The sequence below is a fragment of the Mytilus trossulus genome, chromosome 9, assembly GCF_036588685.1.
Source record: "Mytilus trossulus isolate FHL-02 chromosome 9, PNRI_Mtr1.1.1.hap1, whole genome shotgun sequence".
Lineage (NCBI taxonomy): Eukaryota > Metazoa > Mollusca > Bivalvia > Mytilida > Mytilidae > Mytilus > Mytilus trossulus.
Window position 1 is genome coordinate 26,003,404 of NC_086381.1, and position 20,884 is coordinate 26,024,287.

The window sequence follows — 20,884 nt, forward strand, 5'->3', positions numbered from 1 at the left end:
TCTAGCTTTCTGCAACAAAATCGCAGGCTCGACAAAAATGAGGAATCTTATAAATTATACAACAGTGATATTCCTTCGAATTTTTTTTCCCATGAAAACAACTGAGACAATAATCTGATTTTTTTACTAAATATAGTGACATTTCACTGTCACTTATGCATATTTGAATGTTGATGAGTCTTTGCATATTTCAAAATCCTCTTTTTACTACACATTGAGCCCATAGTCAGCTTAAGACTGAGTTAAGTTTCATTTATTCAAATCCTGCACAAGTTCAACAAAAATGTCTGCTAATAAACACTTGAACCACCTCGGTTACCATTCTGTACATGAACATATCTCTCATAACAAATTTCATATAAATTTTGCTGATTCCAGGTATCAAAATTTTCATCCTCCAGTATGTGTTGTGTACTGAAAATAAAAAAAAAATTGTTATTAAATTAAGTTTGTTGATTCAATTGCAAAAGTAATGATGAATGCTAATTATATATTATATTTTATTGTTATTTGCATCTTTGACCAAAATATGGTCTGCTTTTAAAAGTCATTCTCTTATCTGAAGAAAATGGTAAATTTTATTAAACCACTTCATTCTCATGGATATGATGCACATAAAGTAAGAGTTAGTTCCCTTATATTGTTTTTTTTTATCTTTATAAATTAATTTTAAATTACAGTACCCTTTATTCTTGAAATTTGGTTTTACATCCAAATGAAACTATATTGAAATTATACAGCATAGATAATAGTATAAAATCTTTAAACTATTAAACATGTTAAAAGTATACCATTTGGTCTTAAAGTCTGTGTATAAATGTGCATTTCATTTATAAATATAAACTATAAATTTTAACTTCCATTCCCAATTTATTCCATTGGCAATTTTCTTGTCTGACTGTTAAATGTAAGATATATTCAGTCTATTTCCTTATCAAAATAGTTAATACATAATCATGATAATGTCTATCATGTTTTTGTTTCATATTTGAGGGATTGAAATCATAGCGCATTGTAAATAACCCACTGTTGTTACCCTGAACAGACACATTTGGATTACTTACCCTTAATATATTCTAGTCATATTGTTTTGTATTAACAAAATAATTTTGCTTTCGACATTACTCGTTGTTGACTCTCTATTTGATTACTGTTTTCCTGCTGTATGTATATCAATCATACATGTGCATGTACTGCAAGTGGTTTTGTTGATATATATATAAAAGTCCTCTGTTTTGAATTTTTGATTCATAGTGAACATCTGTCTCCATCCTGTATATAAAGCAAATGTACATACAATTACTAAATAAGCTGAATATATACTAAATTATTCAAAGCAAAATTAAACTTTGCATTGTTATAATCAACACATGAATACAAATTTGCCAAATAAATTACCAAGAAAAAAAACATATTTTCTTGCTCCAATGAAGACCCATTGGTGGCCGTTGACTGTTGTCTGCTCTTTGTTTGGGTTGCTGGTTCTTTGACATATTATCCATTTCCATTCTCAATTTTATATATTTATTATGTATTAGAAATTGTTATGCCTCTAGCAATTCTGCTCAAAACATAAAAGTTACAGGCAAATTTAAAACATATATGTATTATAATAGTGTACATGAATATCTAACATGTCCATTGTACAATGCAAGCTGAAATTTTATACATTTTGGGGGGCACTCAAAACCTAGTTTTAATTTAAATTCATGAACCACCACTGTCATAACACCATTATTAAATTGGATAGAAATTGGGGTACATTTTTTTTAAAGTAATTACTACAATGTATTGTCAATGGATTATCATTTCTAATTAGTTTGTTTATATATATGACTATAGCCTATAGGATTAATATATACCTTGATGGATATCAAGAAATTGTACAGGCATATTAAATTTGTAACATATCCTGCCATTCCTGGTCATGGGGAATACATGTTAATGCATGTGTAAGCTCTCAAATGGGTGGGTGATTCAGTGGTTAATTTCAAATGAGTAAATTTCTTTTAAAATATGAGATATAAATTTAGAGAATGGCTATCTAATTTTTTTTTTGTATATGTGAAAGAGAAATCTGTGACTGTGATTGCTTTCCCTTTGTATTTTTTGTTTTTGTTTATGAAAGATTTAATTTTTATGAATATAACATTTTGGTGTATATCTGTAATCTGTAATCTGTAATATATATTCTGCCAATGTAGGCACACCTCTTCCGAGTTTTGTTTTTTCACATCATGAATAAAAATATCTTCCACCAATATCACTATACACTATTTACATTGTTCATCATATTCTTGACGATAAAATTGGACTTAATGTCAATATCATCAAATCATTAAATATTTTAAAATCTAAAAATATTTATCTAAAGATATCACTGTTTAAGAGTAGACAACCAATTGACACTTAGGATTCATAAAATGTTACTTTCTTTTCTTTTTCTTTATATCATCTAATTGCAACAGTCTATATCTTTCACAATGGAGATTGTAACATAATCGCCTACATTTTGGATCTATAATGTTCTGTATCACTTTAAAAACTTTTTCATTTCTTAACATTGTCATGTAATTAAAGGGATCTATGATCAGTTGTAAAATGTCAAAATGTTCACCTTTCATATTAAAAGCAGCTAGTTCTTCACTACAGGAATTAATTAAATCTTCCAAAATTGGTTTTCTGATATCTTCTAAACTTTTACACGTTAATAAGAAATGTGGTAAAGTTTCTTCTGTTTCATTACACAGTTTGCATATAGACAGTTCTGTATTACTTTTAAACTTGGCTCTAACTGTTTGCAGAATGTAACTCCCAGTAGCTATTTTCAATTTTGTAGGAATTCTAATAATTTCCCTTGAATTCATAGTATTTGTATTTGCAATAGGATGACATTGTCCTGGTTTATATATCAACGATAAGTATCTTAAACTGGTATAAAGTTTTGCTTGATTCAGTATCTTCTCAATCCAGAATTTTTGAACTTTGGAAGTTATTTCCCTTTTCCATTGGTATTTACTAATTGGATTAACTAAGTATTGTGCGGGATCATTAAGTTCATATTTCAAAAATATTTTCCTCAGTAAACTAAACCAACTATTACTATTAATAGATTTAACATTTAATTGCCTTTCCGCTAGTTGCCATTCAATAGAATTTTTTCCTTGTCTAGTAATATTTCCATAAAAAGTTAAAATTTTTACATCTATTTGAGCTTCTACAGGTAACATCCCAGAAATCATATATATAGCAGGATCTGCTACTGTTTTTGGTAAAGATAACAATTGTTTCAAGAACTTCTTAAATTGGATATTTAAAGTTTCTAAACATCTTCCTCTAGGGATTACTATTTCCAATCCATAAAACATTATCGGTATAATATAAGTATTCATTATTGACATTGAAGTTTGTGGATCTAGTCCATTTTCGCCATAAAGTCCAACCCCCATTAAACTATATAGTGTCCTTCTTGCTTTCTTTAAATTCTCATCTATTGTTGCTTTACATGAATCATCGTCTGTACGACATATTCCTATATGTGTTGCTTTATTAGAAGTTGGAAGAACAGAATTGCCTAAATTCCAAAAATTTTCATTTACTTTCTCATGGAGACGTGATTTAGACTGTATAACACAACTTTTTGCTGGTTGTAGTAAGTATGCCTCACGTTTACTAAAATCAAAGGCCATATCAATTAAAATTTGCGTTTCATACGGACAGTTACTAAGAATGGCTAAATCATCTGCGCAAGTAGGAGCACAACAAGAAATAGATCCAATTTTGCCTCCATATCCTGAATCAGCTAAAATGTCTAAAAGTGTATTTATATAGATTTTGTACAAATCTGCACTAAGAGTCCCTCCTTGTCTTACGCCTTGTTCTATTCTAAAAGTGTCCGATATTTGATTATTCCATTTAACACAAGAAACAGCATTTTTATATAGATTATCAATAATTAAAATTGATTGTTCCGGAATTTTCATTTGATATAATCTTCTGATAAGCCCAGCATGTTTAACAGCATCGAATGCAGATTTTGCATCAAGCATAGTTATTATTATTTGATCATTTAACTCGATACATTCCTTGTGATATTCTTCTATAATAAAAGAGCAGTTTAATGGTGCTGTTCTTTTAGTAAAGCCACGTTGTAATGGATTTTGATATTTTATAATGTCAGGATTAATTCTGATCTTTAAAACAGCCTCAATGAGTTTGGATAATGTTGGAGTAATTGTTATTCCACGATAATTTTTACTGTCTTTACAACTTCCTATATTCTTAAAGAGCGGAATTACTATCCCTAATTTCTGTTCGTCTGGTATATAACAAAGTCTAAAAGTACTATCCAAGAGTTCTTTAAGGTGATAAATAAGAGATTGTCCTCCATATAATAAGTTTTCAGTTGAAACTCCAAATATATCTGGTGATTTATTTAAATTTAATAACTTCAAAGCTTCTACTATTTCATTTTCAGTAATACTTTGGTGCTGAAACATAGCTCTACAAATGTCAATTATATCAATATGTTCTTGTTCGATCTTTTGTTGATATTTGTTATCAAAATGTTCATGAATAGAATTTTTTGTTAAATTTTCAAAATGATGTTTCCATCCACTTAAAATGTTGTTTTCTGTACTATACACTGTGTCTCCTACAGATAGTTCATCTATATGATTACTTAATCTTCCCCTCTGTTTTTTAATAAGTCTATAAAATGAATTTTTGTTTTTGATATTTGCTTCCATTATTTTTTCTCTTTCATCGATTCTATTCATCGCAACTGCCTTGCGACAGTGTTTACGTAAATTATAAGTTGTCTCTTTTTTTCTGAGGTATATGAAATCAGGGACACAAAAATGTTTTTTCCAAATGAAATATCATACCAGGTATAAAATAGCCAACAGTGAAAGTAGGTGTCTTTAAATACATTCCAATGATTTAGTTCATGGACTTTTGAGTTGAACCCGATACGTTCAGCAGAATTCGTGTAGCCTCAGTAGACTATAATTTGGGGCCTTGAAATTACCCCCATCCCCTTTTTAGGGAACTTACAATCGGCATGAAACGTGATCATACGTGCTTTCGAATTTTATTCATTTTGGTCCGTATTTGCAGTTAGAAGTTTACAATGTTCTATTATCTGAGCAATTATATATAAGTGATTGCGTGAATATTTTCCATGGAGATCGTGAAGAACACCTTGACCAGTTTGAAAACCAGATGGCAGTTAGGTCCGCTGCTGTATGCCCTGAGGTAATCGGTGCCCTCAGGTAATCGTGGCAATAGTGCCCATATGCGTAGTAATAACATGATTTAAAAATAGAATAAACTAAAAATACATCATTGTACTTTCTATTTCGACTGAAAAGTATATGTGCGAAAAATAGGAGAAAACAAGAACACATACAATTTTTTACAATAAGATACGACAAATAATTCACGAAAAAAATCCAAATATTTGGTTTATTTGTGATCATTGCAACGTGAACAGATATTTATTTAGTGAAACGTAAATGACTTAAAATAATTAAAAAGGAAACACTTTTTGAATGGCGATTTAAACTTTAATAATAATAGTTGTCAAATACTGGTTTCATAGAGATTTATGTAAATAAATGTATATACAATTATTTAAACTAACTATTAAAGAATAAAAGTTTTCCACACATGCCTTAGGCAGCAAGCATTTGATTTTCGTGGGGGGGGGGGGGGGGGGGGGGCTATGGATTTTTTTCCTTCGGCGAAAGACAATATTTTTTGGAGACAGGTCGAAAACATTTTTTTCTTTCATTTCAATTTTATGGCAGTGGCGGATCCATCCATTTTGATATGAGCGTCACTGATGAGTCTTATGTAGACGAAACGCGTGTCTGGCGTACTAAATTATAATCCTGGTACCTTTGATAACTATTAGCCTTACATATAGTGGCAGAACAATAAGAAACAAACTAAAAAAAAAACTCCCCCCCTCCCCTGAAAATGAAATGATTGCTGCCTAAGTTTCGTGAATGTCCTCTTGAAACTTTGACTAACATTGTGTTTGGTAATATATGACACTTACATATGGACAGATTACGCATATATTGATTTTGGTTACTTCTTTTAAAGTAACATTAATAGAAAATGATAACATTTAATAGATAGGTTATTGAAAATCAGTCCATCTTGTTCGACTGCATGAGGGGCAGTGGCGGATCCATCCATTTTAAAAAAAGGGGGGTTCCCAATTCAGGACACAAGGAGGGGGTTCCAACTATATGTTTCCATTCAAATGCATTGATCTCCCCAAAAAAGAGTTCCTATACCCAGAACACCCCTAGACCCGCTACTGTCCATTGTTCTACTACTAACTTGTCTGTTTTACTTACTAGTACACTTGGTACAATAAAAAACCTTATAATAAATTGTTCAAATAAGGCCTTTGAAAATATTGGAATTAATTACTTTTGGAGTGTCAAAAAGTCGTTCGAAGTACTTGATAAATTGCATGCATATATTGGTGATTTTAAATCTGTTCAAAGTTTTGATTTTTCTACCCCAAATACCACTTTGCCTCATATTCTTATTAAGAAAAAATTCACATCCCTAATTAACTGGGCATTTAAAAAGTCGGAATGCGAGTACATATGTTCAAACTCTTTGCGATCATTTTTTAGTAGCAATAAACAAAAGAACTATGTCAATTGGACATGCTTTGATACTATTTGTGCGCTTGAATTTTTATTTGATAACATTTTTGTTCGCTTTAGAGATTCCGTATATCGTCAAGTTATTGGAATTCCAATGGGGACTAACTGTGAACCAATTATTGCGGACCTGTTTTTGTATTGTTATGAGTTACAATTTATGACTTAAATTAGAAAAGACCCATCAAAACAATATTTGATACAAAAATTTAACAATACTTTTAGATATTTGGATGATATATTGGCTCTCAATAATAACGACTTCCGTATGTATACTAAAGAAATTTATCCTGTAGAACTTATTTTAATTAAAGCTAATGATAACAATGACCACTGCCCTTTCCTCGATCTTGATATCTATGTCAGAAACGGGAAGATTAATACAAATATTGTTGATAAGAGAGATGTTTTTTCATTTCCTATTGTTAATTATCCATTTGTAGATGGTGACGTTCAATTGTCATCATCTTATGGTGTTTATATATCTCAACTTGTACGATTCTCTCGTGTATGTAACAACGTATTATATTTTAGCGAGAGAAATTTATGTATTACTAAAAAAATATTAAACCAGGGTTTTCGATATCACAAACTGGTAAAAAAATTTACTAAATTTTATCATCGGTATAAGGAAATAATTCGTAAATATAACTCAACATGCAGACATCTTATACGTTCAGGTATTTCACATCCAACTTTTTTATGTAAGTATTCTATATAAAGAACAAAATGTCACTATTCTCCTCAGAAACTAACAAAACCTTTAAATAGACTTACTAAAAAGGGATATAGTTACGATACCGTTGTCAGGTCATTAAAGATTGCATATTTTGGCTTTAATATTGATTCACTGATAGAGTCTTTGAATCGGAACTAAACACATCTATTTCAAAAAAAAAACCAGTTGTTGGCATGACACGGGTTATGTTCTTCTCATATATTTTATGATAGTATGATACTAAACCCCTAACGGGAGGGATTGTGCCTGATATTCATATGATGAACACATAATTTTTCAATCAGTTTAATTGAGGTCTGGAGCTGGCATGTAAGTTAACTGCTAGTAGTCTGTTGTTATTTATGTACTATTGTCATTTTATTTATTTTCTTTTGTTACATCTTTTGACATCGGACTCGGACTTCTCTTGAACTGAATGATAATGTGCGTATTGTTATGCTTTTACTTTTCTACACTGGCTAGATGTATAGGGGAGGGTTGAGATCTCATAAACATGTTTAACCCCGCCGCAATTTTGCGTATGTCCCAAGTCAGGAGCCTCTGGCCTTTGTTAGGCTTGTATGATTTTAAATTTTAGTTTCTTGTGTATAATTCGGAGTTTAGTATGATAGGCTTGCATGATTTTAAATTTTAGTTTCTTGTGTATAATTCGGAGTTTAGTTTGACGTCCATTATCACTGAACTATAATGCATATGTTTAGGGGCCAGCTGAAGGACACCTACAGCTGCGGGAATTCTCGATACATTGGAGACCCATTGGTTGCCTTCGGCTGTTATCTGCTCTATGGTCGGATGGTTGTCGCTTTGACATATTCACCATTTCCTTTCTCAATTTTAATAACTATTTTTTCTGATCTAATTTTGTATTCTATAAACGGCATCTATATATTTACACTACAAATTTACAACTCTCAGTCTATGGCTACACGTGCTGATCTTATCTATATTCATGCATAATATTCATTAGCTGTGTATGAGTATCAAAATCGCATCATACGCGATGATGACCAGCCAGTACACACTGTAAGGATTTTATTCACCAGTATTAAAAAAGAGAAACATTGCAGTACGAACAGTAATCTATTTTTTTTCATTCGACATTTCTTTGAAAGTAGCGTAGATACAAGCACAGGTTATATAGTATATAACTGCTTTTTAAAATGTTAATTGTCTTAATCAATTTTATTTGAGAGATGTTGGATATTTTCAAGGAAAAACCTCACATCTCCAGTGGACTTTTGTACATGGTCAGATAACCTTAGGTCATCTCTAAATTACTGTGTATTTCCTGTATCTCAGATCATATCTGTGATTGCTCACATGGTGAGGTTACCTCAGGTCACCACTGTATGATTGAACACTGTGAGGTTACCTAATATTACCTCTGTATTGCTGTACATGGTGAGGTTACTCTGTATTACTGCACATACTCGTTTTACCACACTTTGTATAAACTTTACAAAACACTATTTTTTTTGTTTTCCTCAGGGCACTTCTGCATTTCTATACATGGCCAAATGCACATGTTAACTAATGTCATTTCTTAACTACTGTATATAAATATGTAACCTCAGAATACCTCTGTATGTTAGAATATGGTGAGGTTACCTAAAGTCACAACTTCATGGTCATTGTACCAGCTGCATGTTACCACAGATAAACTTTGCAAAACGCTAATTTTCTACAAACCTCAGGTTACCACAATTGAATGTGCATAACTCCCTTCGTCAGCTTAATCAGTCCAGATTACATCTATGTTTTTTTTTTTCACGGACAGTTTACCTCAGGTCATCTGTAAATTACTGTACATGACCAGGTTACCTCAGGTCATCTGTAAATTACTGTACATGACAAGGTTACCTCAGGTCATATGTAAATTACTATACATGACCAGGTTACCTCAGGGAACGACTGTACTACTGTGCATGGTAAGGTTACCTCAGGGAACCATGGTGCTACTGTGCATAATCGGGTTACTTCAAGGAACCATTGTTCTACTGTGCATGGTCTGGTTACCTCAGGGATCCATTGTACTACTGTGCATGGTCATGTTACCGAGGGAACCATTGCACTACTGTGCATGGTCAGGTTACCTCAGGGAACCACTGTACTACTGTGTATGGTCATGTTACCTCAGGGAACCTTTGTACTGCTGTGCATGGTCAGGTTTCCCCAGGGAACCATTGTACTGTTGACATGGTCAGGTTACTTCAGGGAACCATTGTACTACTGTGTATTGCCAGGTTACCTCAGGGAACCATTGTACTTCTGTGCATTGTCATGTCTCCTCAGGGAACCACTCTACTTCTGTGCATGGTCAGGTTACCTCAGGGAATCATTGTACTACTCTGCATTGTCAGGTTTCCTCAGGAAACCATGGTTCTACTGTGCATGGTTATTTAACCTCAGTGAACTATTGTACTACTGTGTATTGTCATTTAACCTCAGGGAACCATTGTACTACTGTGCATGGTTAGGTTACCTCAGGAAACCATTGTAATACTATGCATTGTCAGGTTACTCAGGGAACCATTATACTAATCTGCAGGGAACAATTGTATTGTGTATGGTCAGGTTTCTTCAGGGACCCATTCTACTACTGTGCATTGCCAGGTTACCTCTGGGAATCATTGCACTACTGTGCATGGTAAGTTTATCTCAGGGAACCATTATACTACTGTGCATAGTCAGGTTACCTCACAGAACCATTTTACTACTGTGCATGGTCAGGTTACCTCAGGGAACCATTGTACTTCTGTGTATGGCCATGTTACATTAGGAAATCATTGTACTACTGTGCATGGTCATGTTACTACAAGGAACCAATGTACTACTGTGCATGGTCATGTTACCTCAGGGAACCACTGGGCATGGTCAGATAACCTCAGGAAAGTATTGTTCTACTGTGCAGGAAACCTTTGTGCTTTTGTGCATGGTCAGGTAACCCCAGGGAACCATTATACTAATCTGCAGGGAACAATTGTATTGTGTATGGTCAGGTTTCTTCATGGATCCATTCTACTACTGTGCATGGTAGGTAACCTCAGGGAATCATTGTACTACTGTGCATGGTAGGTAACCTCAGGGAATCATTGTACTACTCTGCATGGTCAGGTTACTCCAGGGAACAATTGTACTACTGTGCATGGTAAGTAATTAGGGAATCATTGCACTGCCGTGCATGGTCAGGTTACTTCAGAGAACCATTGCACTACTGTGCATCATCAGGTTACTTCAGGGAACCATTGAACTACTGTACATGGTCATGTTACCTCAGAGAACCATTGTACTACTGTGCATGGTCAGTTTATCTCAGGGAACCATTGTACTAATGTGCATGGTCAGGTTACCGATGGAACCATTGTGCTTCTGTGCATGGTCAGGTTACCTCAGGGAACCATTGTGCTTCTGTGCATTGTCAGGTTTCCTCAGGGAACCATTGTACTACTGTACATGGTCATGTTACCTCAGGGAACAATTGCACTACTGTGCCTGGTCATGTTACCTCAGGGAACCATTATACCTCTGTGCATTGTCATCTTACCTCAGGTGACCATTGTATTACTGTGCATGGTCAGGTTACTGCAGGGAATCATTGTTCTACTGTACATGGTCAGGTTACTGCAGGGAACTATTGTACTTCTGTGCATTGCTAGGTTACCTCAGGGAACCATTGTACAACTGTGCATGGTAAATTTATCTGCGGGAACCATTGTACTACTGTGCATGGTCAGGTTACCTCAGGGAACCATTGTACTACTGTGCATTGTCAGGTTTCCTCAGGGAACCATTGTACTACTGTACATGGTCATGTTACCTCAGGGAACCACTGTACTACTGTGCATGGCCAGGTTACCTGGGGGAACCATTGTAATACTGTGCAATGTCATGTTACCTGAGGGAACCATTGTTCTACTGTGCAATGTCATGTTACCTGAGGGAACCATTGTACTACTGTGCATGGTCAGGTTTCCCTAGGGAACCATTGTACTACTGTACATGGTCAGATTACTTCAGGGAACCATTGTACTTCTGTGCATGGTCAAGTTTCCTCAGGTTACCATTGTACTTCTGTGCATGGTCAGGTTACCTCAATTGCACTACTGTGCCTGGTCAGATTACTTCAGGAACCATTGTACTACTGTGCATGGTAGGTTTCCTCAGGGAACCATTGTACTAATGTGCATGGTCAGGTAACCTGAGGTGACCACTGTACAACTGTGCATGGTCAGGTTACCTCAGGGAACCATTGTACTCTTGTGCATTGTTAGGTTACCTCAGTGAACCACTGTACAACTGTGCATGGTCAGGTTATTCATAAAGATAGACAAGAATGAGATACAGATAATTTAGTAGACTGAATTTTTTTCTGAACTCATTTTTTTCTGTTTGTTTATAGGTTTATGGTGAATGGAAACATAAATATAGACTTTTAAAAAAATCTTGCATCTTCTGGGGATATCATTCCAGGAAAGGGGAAGGATATCATGTTTACTTGAAGTGGTGAGGTTTAGTTCAAATAGCAAACAGAAAGTAGAAAAAAATGAGTTGACTTCAGGATTGCGTAACGTTTTATTCTTCGTGGCAAGACCCCCTTTTTTCAATTAAATCACAATTTCACTTTGGTACATCCATGATATGAACATGAATTTTTTTTCTAAGATCAGCTGTTTTGCATGTAAGCCTATGGAGCAGTCAATAACAAGACTGCAACCTTATGTTTATTTGATTTGAATCGATTATATTTGTTGTTATTTTGGGGGTTACCTGAGGTAATCCTGTTATGAAAGAATACTTCGTAGATACTTTGCTGGTATATGCATTTATGCTGTAATTACACAATTTCTTAATTTAAAATGTAGTACTTCATAGATTTGTATTGTTTATGCGATTATATGTAAATGTTACACGAGTTCACTTGAGTTAAATGGGTTGTATTTGGTGTTATAATTGGGGTTACCTGAGGTAACCCTGTCATGAATGAATACTTCGTAGATACTTTGCTAGTCTTTACATTAATTGTAATAAACCAACTTATTCATTTTGAATGTAGGACTTCATTGAAGTTATATTGTTAATGTGATATATATGTGAAGGTGATCTCAAATAACTTCAGTTAAGTGGGTTATATTTGCAATTATATTTGGGGTTACCTCAGGTACCCCTGTTATGACAGAATGCTTATTAGATAGTTTGCTAGTGTAAACATTTATGTTGTAATCAAACAATTTCTTTATTTTACATGCAGGACTTCACAGATGTAAATTTCGTACGCGATATTTAGAAAATGCGATCTTTCTTAACTCGATTTAAATGGATTAAACTTGTAGCTATTTTATGGGTTACCTGAGGTAACCCTGTCATGACAGAATACTTAGTAGATACTTTGTAAGTATATGTATTTATAGTGTAATAAACCAACTTCTTCATTTTCAATGTAGGAATGCATTGAAGTTATATTGTTTATGGGATGTAAATGTAAAGGTGATCTGAATTAACTTTAGTTAAAATTGGTTGTAATTGCTGTTATTGCTTGGGTTACCTCAGTTAACCCTGTTATGAAAAAAATATTAGTAGATACTATGCTAGTGTATACATTTGTATTTTAATCACACAATTTCTTAATTTAAAAATGTAGGACTTCATAGATTTGTATTTTTTATTTGATGTTATTGTTATGGTTACCCGAGGTTATCCTGTCATGTTAGAATACTTTGTAGATAGTTTTCCAGAATATACATTTAAGTTGTAATACACGATTTACTTTTTTATAAATTTGAACATTATAGATGTGTATTGTTTATATGATATTTAGGAAGGGCAACTTGAGTTAACTTTATTTGAATTGATTATATTTACTGTTATTTTTGGGGTTACCTGAGGTAACCCTGTCATGAAAGAATACTTCGTAGATACTTTGCTGGTATATGCATTGATGTTGTAATTACACAATTTCTTAATTTAAAATGTAGGACTTCATAGATTTGTATTGTGTATGCGATGTATAGATATATGTTACCTGAGTAAACTTGAGTTAAAAGGGTTGTATCTGTTGTTATTATTAGGTTACCTGAGGTAACCCTGTCTCTCAGGTAACCCTGTAATGAAAGAATTCTTCGTAGATACTTTGCTAGTCTTTACATTAATTGTAATCAACAAACTTCTTTATTTCAAATGTAGGACTTCATGAAAGTTGTATTGCTTATGTGATGTACATGTAAAGCTGAACTCAGTTAACATCAGTTAAGTGGGTTATATTTGTACTTATGTCTGGGGTTACCTCAGGTACCAATGACATGAAGAATGTTTTTAGAAAGTTTGCTATTGTAAACATTTATATTTCTTTGTTTTAAATGTAGGACTTCATAGATGTGTATTGTTTATGTGATATACCGGAAAGGCGACTTAAGTTAACTTGATATGAATGGATAATACTTGTTGCTATTTTATGGGTTACCTGAGGTAACCCTGTCATGACAGAATACTTAGTAGATACTTTGCTTGTTGATGCATTTATGGTGTAACAAACCAACTTCTTCGTTTTTAATGTAGAAATTCATTGAAGTTATAATGTTTATGTGATGTATATATAAAGGTGATATGATTAACTTGAGTTAAATAAGTTTTATTTGTTGTTATTGTATTGGTTACCTCAGGTAACCCTACTATGAAAAAATTCTTAGTAAATACATTGTAAGTGTATACATTTATTTTTTAATTACACAATTTCTTAATTTAAAAATGTAGGACTTCATAGATTTGTATTGTTTATGTGATGCATATATATTTAGAGGTGGTACCTGAGTTAACTTGAGTTAAATGGGTTGTATTTGTTGTTATTATTGGGTTACCTATGGTAACCCTGTAATGAATGAATTCTTCGTAGATACTTTGCTATTGTTTATTGTTAATTGTAATAAACAAACTTCTTTATTTCAAATGTAGGACTTCATGAAACTTGTATTGTTTATGTGATGCACATGTAAAGGTGACCTCAGTTAACTTCAGTTAAGTGGGTTATATTTGTAATTATGTCTGGGGTTACCTCAAGTACCCATGTTATGAAGAATGCTTTTGAGATAGTTTGCTAGTGTGAACATTTATGTTGTAATCGGACAATTTCTTTATTTTAAATGTAGGACTTCATAGATGTGTATTGTTTATGTGATATTTCTAACAGGCGAATTAAGTTAACTTGATGTGAATGGATAATACTTGTTTCTACTTCATGGGTTACCTGAGGTAACCCTGTCATGACAGAATATTTAGTAGATACTTTGCTAGTATATCCATTTACGGTGTAATAAATCATCTTCTTTATTTTTAATTTAGGAATTCATTACAGTTATATTGTTTATGTGATTTATATGTAAAGGTGATCTAAATTAACTTGAGTTAAATAGTTTGTTTTTGTTGTTTTTGTATTGGTTACCTCAGGTAACCCTGCTATGAAAGAATTCTTAGTATATACTTTGTAAGTGTATACATTTATATTCTAATTACACAATTTCTTAATTTAAAAATGTAGGACTTCATAGAGTTGTATTGTTTATGTGATGCATATATATTTAAAGGTGATACCTGAGTTAACTTGAGTTATATGGGTTGTATTTGTTGTTATTGTTATGGTTACCTGAGGTAACCCTGTAATGAATGAATTCTTTTTAGATAATTTGCTATTGTTTACATTAATTGTAATAAACAAACTTCTTTATTTCAAATGTAGGACTTCATGAAAGTTTTATTGTTTATGTGATGTATATATATTAAGGTGACCTCAGTAAACTTGAGTTAGATGGGTTATCTTTGTTATTATTGTTATGGTTACCTGAGGTAACCCGGTAATGAATGAATCCTGCGTAGACACTTTGCTAGTTTTTCATTAATTGTAATAAACAAACTTCTTTATTTTAAATGTAGGACTTCGTGAAAGTTGTATTGTTTATGTGATGCACATGTAAAGGTGACCTCAGTTAACTTCAGTTATGTGGGTTATATTTGTAATTATGTCTGGGGTTACCTCAGGTACCCATGTTATGAAAAATGCTTTTTAGATAGTTTGCTAGTGTAAACATTTATGTTGTAATCAAATAATTTCTTTATTTTAAATGTAGGACTTCATAGATGGGTATTGCTTATGTGATATATTGGAAAGACGACTTAAGTTAACTTGATATGAATGGATATAACTTGTTTCTATTTTAATAGTTACCTGAGGTAACCGTGCATGACAGAATATTTAGTATATGCATTTATGGTGTAATAAACCAACCTCTTAATGTAGGAATTCTTTGAAGTTGTATTTTTTATGTGATGTATATGTAAAGGTGATCTGAATTAACTTGAGTTAAATAGGTTGTATTTATTGTTATTGTTTTGGTTACCTCAGGTAACCCTGCTATGAAAGAATTCTTAGTTGATACTTTGCTAGTGTATACATTCATATTGTTATTCCACAATTTTTTAATTTGAAATGTAGGAATTCATAGATTTGTATTGTTTATGTGATGTATATATAAAGTTACCTCAGTTGACTTGAGTTTAATGCAGGTATTTGTTGTTATAATTGGGGTTACCTCAGGTAACCCTGTCATGAATGAATACTTCAGATCTTTAATTGAACTTTTATAAAAAAAAAAAAAGTTTATAATTTTACCAGCCATCCCCACCCTACACGTACATATGAAATGAATGATCGGTGAATACAAATAATAAAATCATTTGGGAAGTTTGTTGACATCTTTGGTATTTGGTCACATTAAAATTTGGTATTGAGATCTATCTAAATAAGAACTATATTTTCGTGCGTATTTAATCAATGACGCATAACCACGATTACCTCAGGGCACCGATTACCTCAGGGCATACAGCAGCAGACCTAACTGCCACCTGCGTTTGAAAACGGATGTTGACAACTTGTGTGTGGGTATAATATTTCCGGAGACAAGTGCGGATACCTTAGACCGAAATCCGAATGTAATTCACCAGAAATAGTTGATTCAATACCAGTATAGTCAGTATATTATAAGGAAATGATGATATATTGGATTTCAATTTTCATGTTTCATTTTATTTTTGCCGTTTAAATCATTTCTTTGGAGCCGACTTATTTGATAGTAATTAACTGAAATATCTGGAATAAACCTTTACCTTTTGTGTTGTTTAGCATAAAGATTAAACATCCAAGAATGTCATTAATGCAACTTTTCAGCATGGAATGCCAAATCCAACGTCAAATAATGGCCGCCATTACGTGTTGACAACGTCGTCTAGTGAACCGTATCACTGAGCGGCGAAATCCTTACTCAGGCGCTTCCGGTTGTCCTACTGAATTGCCAATGTCATTTGTTAGCAAGTACTTTTAAACTATCCCCACAAAAGTTCACGTAAACTTTGACGTCGTCATAAAAAATATCTGACGTCACAATGGAAAAGTAAACAACCGATACCGGAAACACCGGAAGTAACTTGCACGAGAAGCACTGTTATGGGTTTTTGCACGAGACGCCCCTGATATGGGTTATCAGACCGGGCTGATATGGGTTATCAGCCTGGGTGGGAAATTATGGCTTGTGTACTTCCGTTCGTTACACATATGCAAAAGCTATCATATTAATGCTAAGTATATGATAAATACATTTATCATATGTTTAGTAGTAAATACAATAGTTTTGCATATGTGATAAATAGCCTGCTGTTTAATCCATATCGCGCAACTTTGATGCGCACCCTTTATCGCATACCCTTTATCACACCCCTACCCTTTATCGCACCCCTACCCTTTATCACACCCCTACCCTTTATCGCACCCCTACCCTTTATCACACCCCTACTTTTTTTTTTTTTTTTTTTTTTTTACATAAAGTAAGTTTTATTTTATTTTTTGCTCGAGAAAATTTTTCCTTAAAATAGGTCAATTTTTTGAATGACGTCATTGTTTGGTATGTGACGTCACGAACGTCAAGTTTTCTATATTGTATGTGACGTCACGAACGTCAAGTTTTCTATATTGTATGTGACGTCACGAACGTCAAGTTTTCATATAAAGGGTATACTACATGGCAAAATCCGTATCACATGCCGTAACATCCTCGACCAATATCATCCCTCGGGCCTAATTCTCTATATATACATCAAGTAAATGTTTTTATGTAACATGACGTCATACAGATCAGGAGGTTTGAAATGACGTCATACAGATTATAGGTTTGTCATGACTTCATACAGATTAGGGTATAAAGACTTTGCAACAGTGACTTCAATCGATGACGTGACGTCATACAGATTAAAGGTGTGATACAGCTTTTGCAACCGTGCTGATATCGATATCATCACAGGTGACTGATACAGCACGCTTGTCATTGATAGTATTACACATTCAATTTATCTGTATTTACTACTAAGTATATAAAAACACAATAAGTAATTAAAAGTTAGCGTGCAATAATATAGGGTTATTGCATGAATATTGGGGAATATTGTCCCGAGTAGAATCTGATATTGTACGAGCTTGCGAGTGCAATATATGTTCTACGAGGGACAGTATTCCCCAATATTCATGCAATAACCCTTTTATTGTATAGCAATATAATATTAAAAAGTAAAAAATGGTTTAAACTAGATTTTGACGTTAATGACGTCATTAATTTTTGAAGACTTATTGCACTAGTGCAATATTGGAATTTATTGCACGCTAACTTTTGGTTACTTTCTGTGGGAAATATTATATTGCTATACAATAAATACAAATATTGCACTAATGAAATTCATGACGTCATCTACGACAAAATTTTTGTTTAAACCAATTTTTACTTTTAAATATTATATTGCTATACAATAAAAGGGTTTAAGAGCATTAAAAATCCAAAATTTAAAAAAAAAATGTGCCAAATTCATCTATGGTAATGTAACGTAAGGGTACCCAAATTGCACCGAGTACCCAAATAGCACCTATTTAGAAAAAATAGCAACGGAAATCTTACAAGAATTCATAGAGACTAAACATTATTTGTATTTTTATGATTTGATACTATGCACGTCTTTCAACATAGGTAAACATATTTAAATATACACAAAACGTTCACAGTATATATCAACAGATGGCTGTTTACTGAAAAAGCAAAATGTACGAAAACGTTACCATGCGACGTCATCAAAACGTCATCTTTTTAAAATTAGCAAATACTATTATAAGTATCCATTTCGTAAAATATAAAGAGTAAGCATGGACAAATATCCAATTGTTCAAAATATTTGAAGAAATTAAACAAAAGCTCGGTTATTAGACTTTTGATGATGTGAATTTAAGCATGGATTCAATTTGGGTACTCCTCATTACAGAATCATGGATAGTTTGGAGGTTCATTCAAACCCATTTTTGTATAACTCAATATGGATTAAAAATCAAATTGGTGTACCTTAAAGAAGGATAGGGCTAGAAAATAAACACAGTATGGAATTTTTTTTCCTGATCATAAAAAAACGTAGGTGAAAAACCTGTCAAAATAGGTGCAATTTGGGTACCGTCACGTTATGCCTGGGATAAGAAAATCCTTTAAAAGTTTTTCGAAAAAGTTAAAGTTTAATAAACAGGAAATTTATAAAAATTACCACATTATTGATATTCATGTCAACACCAAAGTGTTGACTACTGGGCTGGTGATATATATTCGCGGATGTTATTTGAATTTTGTGGGGAGAACAGGGCTCGACAGTATAAGTGTATTGATTATCATCTTCTGTTTGTGTTTTTCCTTCATCAATTCCATGTACTATTTCAGATTCAGTTTAAGGTAATTTCTTGCTTTTTTGTTTTGTAGCTGATTTTTTTAAGGGAAACTTTCTTTTCAAGTTTTTGCAAGCTCGTGCAATATAAGATTCTACTCGGGACAATATTCCCAAATATATGCAATAACCCTATACTATTATTAACAATAATATTATTTATCGCTATTTTGTGCATTTTTCCTTTGATCTTTTTTGTGATAATTTTCATATCATGCTTCTCGCTTGAGATGGCAAAATTATCGCTAGAAATAAGGAGACCACGTGGCATTGCTAACGAAATTGACATTGAAATTTTCCAGCTCAAGCGAGAAAATCAATCTCGTTGAGATGATCAACGATAATCTATAAAACTATAGCGTATGAGAAGTCTCGATATCATAAAGAAATATAAATATTTGATTATCTATTTAATCTTTTTGCAATTCAATTAATATTTTTGGTCGAGAGTTCTTAAAAAAATCAAAAGTTGTCTTATTCAAGTCCTTTTCAAGTGTCAGCTGATTTTCCTGTTTCTCTATTATCCTGGGGAAAAATATTTCCCTCTAAATTGTTACACTATATTTTATAAAATAACGTCTGATCAAAGTTCAATGTCTACGATTTTCAAAACTACTTGTAATATAGCATTTTTATTACCAGTAATGTATCATTAAGAGGTAAGTGCATATAAAATATTTCGATTTGTATTTATTGTAATATATGTGTTATATAAAATAATTGATTTGAAAAAGAAATATCGATGAAAGAAAATAAATATGACCAATTGCCGAATTATTATTTGTACATACATGGACACTATTTGAAGCTAGTTGGATATGTAAGATCTGTTTAAGGAGATACTACACATTTACTGTCGATACATGTACATATATCTTAGCATTGCAGAAGGTCATGTTTTTTCTCTGACTGCCAATGACCTGTTCACACTAAATCCAATGAATATTTGATGCATACGGATTTATACTCAAGTCTTTAGTTACATATTTTTTTAAGTTGATATTGGCTTGAACTACACAATTGTAGCTGTCAGTATCAATCTGATTCGTTAAACCCTTTTCAACTGATTTTTTTAGTTTACATTTATTTTGTACTATTTCACCGCTGTCCTAGGCTGGGAGAAGGAACAAACTAATCCTGTCACATTCTTTATGATGTACCTTTCCCAAATCAAGAGCCTGTAATTCAATGGTTACTGTTTGTTGCAGTATATACTCACTATTTATTTTTCATTAACAAGATTGATCGTGTAGATAAATATACAGTGTTAATTTCCATTGTTTAACGCGAGCGTACAATTCAGATAAATAAATTGAATGAATAGATATAGGAAGATGTGGTGTGAGTGCCAATGAGACAACTCTCCATCCAAAAACTATTTGTGCATTGTGATTAAAAATTCGTATGTGTAATTACTTTCATTTGTTTCCAACTCTGTCTTGTATTGTTCTGGTCGTACTATTGCAAATATTCAATTTCATGACTGCATCATGTGTTTCTATCAGTTTACCATAGTACTATCACATGGTTAGGTTAGCAATTAATGGTTAACTATGGAACGCAATGACTGCCTTATGTTAATGATCAGCATTATATTCAGTGCTCACAACATTATATTAAGTGTTCACACCATTATATGCAGTGCTCACAACATTATATAAAGTGCTCACAA

General features: G+C 32.8%; 1 long non-coding RNA gene across 3 annotated transcripts; it reads right to left on the bottom strand.

Moving 5' to 3' along the window:
* Positions 1 to 237: 237 nt before the first annotated feature.
* LOC134685382 (uncharacterized) lies at positions 238 to 16,753 on the bottom strand. Of its 3 annotated transcripts, none has more exons than XR_010101292.1 (3): positions 16,579 to 16,753; positions 1,065 to 1,272; positions 238 to 414 (listed from the first exon to the last, which is right to left on the bottom strand). It is a non-coding gene; the product is annotated as an uncharacterized LOC134685382 (long non-coding RNA). The 3 variants fall into 3 exon arrangements; XR_010101293.1 differs by lacking the exon at positions 16,579 to 16,753 and adding an exon at positions 5,056 to 5,152; XR_010101294.1 differs by lacking the exon at positions 16,579 to 16,753 and adding an exon at positions 4,887 to 5,024.
* Between the last annotated feature and the right edge of the window lie 4,131 nt (positions 16,754 to 20,884).